This window comes from Myotis davidii, unplaced genomic scaffold, assembly GCF_000327345.1.
Source record: "Myotis davidii unplaced genomic scaffold, ASM32734v1 scaffold428, whole genome shotgun sequence".
NCBI lineage: Eukaryota > Metazoa > Chordata > Mammalia > Chiroptera > Vespertilionidae > Myotis > Myotis davidii.
The window spans coordinates 2309106-2311489 of NW_006299834.1; positions in this window are offsets into that span (position 1 = coordinate 2309106).

Below are 2384 nucleotides of genomic sequence, written 5' to 3' on the forward strand. Positions count from 1 at the left end.
CCTGGTAGACACTGGCACAGAGGGAGAAGTACAATATAGTTTTTCCCCCTGAAGAGTTGTGGGTCCAGGAAGAGATGGGCAGCCAACAGCCATCCTGTTCACAAGCGTAACTGTGGCCTGAGGAGGCACGAGGGCTCAGGGCTGAACTGGGAGGGTGAACAGGAGTCCCCGGGGAAGATGCGGGAACAGCTTGTTCAGCTGCTCAGAGGCCTGAAATAGCAGTTGCTGGAGGGATCTGGGAGCAGCTGGCGAGGCCGAGGCTTAGCGTGCGGCACGTATGTGATGAGAGAGAGGCCACTGTGCAGGGAGAGCCTGGGCCGGGCCAGGGCTGGGCTTTGTCCTGAGCGCATGGCCAATCCCCGGGAGGAGGAGGAGGAGTGGCAGGGCGGCTAATGAACAGGGGCACCGACCTGCAGGGCAGGGCCTCCCTCCTTCCCCTTCCCTGTACACCCATGGCAGCCCCTCTTTCCCCCACCCCCCTGCACCCACCTTGGCTCCACCTTAGGTCTCTTTCTCTCAGCAGCCCAAGCTGGGACTGACTGGCAGGGGGCTCCGGACCCCATCCCAGCTGGGCGTGATGTGTTGGCTGTGAGGCCGGGAGTAGGTGATTTTGTCTCCCTGGGTCTCAGTTTCCTCATCTATAAAATGGGGACAGCATTAGTCCCCACCTCCTTCCTCAGGGTCAGCGTGAGGAGCTGGTTCTGACCATTGCCCAGCACAGTGCCAGCCATGGCTCATTTGATGCCTCCCCTCTGCCCTCCATCAGGTGAGCCTTCTCCCAAATGGTCCCTCACCCCGTGCCACCAAGCTTCAAGAACCAGTACATGATGCCCTAACCGGTTTGGCTCAGTGGATGGAGCATCGGCCTGTGGACTGAAAGGTCCCAGGTTCGATTCCGGTCAAGGGCATGTACCTGGGTTGCGGGCACATCCCCAGTGGGAGGTGTGCAGGAGGCAGCTGATCAATGTTTCTTTCTCATCGATGTTTCTAATTCTCTATCCCTCTCCCTTCCTCTCTGTAAAAAATCAATAAAAATATATTTTTTTAAAAAAGAGCCAGTACTTGAGAGCCAGAACTTCTGGCTTTGAGTTCTTCAGCTGCCACAGTTTGTGTCTAAGAGGCCTTAGACAAGCCACAACCTCCCTGGCCCTCAGTGTTCTCAGAGGCAAATGGAAAATGTTGGGGGAGGAGGGACCCGGGCAGCCCCTCTGGCCCAGGACAACCCAGGCTGGCTCTCCCCACACACAAATAGCTCCCAGGTGCAAAAAGGGCACATCAGGGCCCCTCTCCCACCCCCCCTGCCATGTCCCCTCTGCCACCCCCAGCCCCTGCCAGGGACATCCTGTGCCCTGGTGATGTCACCAGGCCCTGGGAGCCCTGGCTGGCGGTAGCTGACAGCGCTCGGGTAGGATTTATTTTTAAACTCTCAGGGCTGGGTCAGCTCCCCGCCCCCTCCCCTTCCCACCCCCCCTCATTCTGTTTACCCTGTTTCCCACCCCTGAGCTGAGCACCCAGGGCAGTTCTGGAAGGTTCTCTCCACACATACTCTGTTGCCTGACCCACACTGACCACAGGCTTCTGAGGGGTCGTGAGGAGCCAGGCCATGGGCCAGATCTCCATCACCAAATCCAGACCTGCCGAGGTAAATAGAGGGGCTCCTGGAGGCGGACTCCAGCCTCCTGTGCCTCCTGAAGCCCAAAGAGGGCGAGAGACTTGCCGAAAGCCCCACAGCCAGGCCTGGGGGTCATCGGATGGCTCTGTAGGCCCCTAGAACCCCAGGCTGAGCCTTGGAGCTGTCACCAAAACTTGATTTGAATTCATTTGAAAAACAACAGGTTTTTGCCAGTGGGCCTCAAGGTTTCTTGATGCCATGCAGCTCAGATAAGCTTCAGAAATAGACTGGGTGCTGGGGTACCTCCCAGCTGCACACAGCCCTCACCCACACCCTGGGCAGGATATGTGTCCATCACAATTATGACACACCCTCTTAAGTGACTTTAGGCTAAGGACCTGTCAGCACCCTGAGCTTAGAAATTTATGCTGCCCTAGCAAGTTGCTCAGTGGTTAGAGCATCGACCCACAGATAAAAGGGTCATGGGTTCGATTCCCTGTCAAGGGCACATACAGGCTCAATCCCTGGCCCGGCCGGGGGCACATTAGGGAAGTAACGAATCAATGTGCCTCACATCGATATTTCTCTCTCTCTCTCTAAAAAAAAATCAATGGAAAAAATATCCTTGAGTGAGGATTAAAAAAAAGAAAGAAATTTATGCTGATTTATCAGTTTCATATGTTGGCCTTTTAGATAAGATTGTGGCATAAAATGAGGTTCTCCTGGAAAAATCCATTTGAAAATGGCAGCGTTGACTCCTGTATCCTCACAC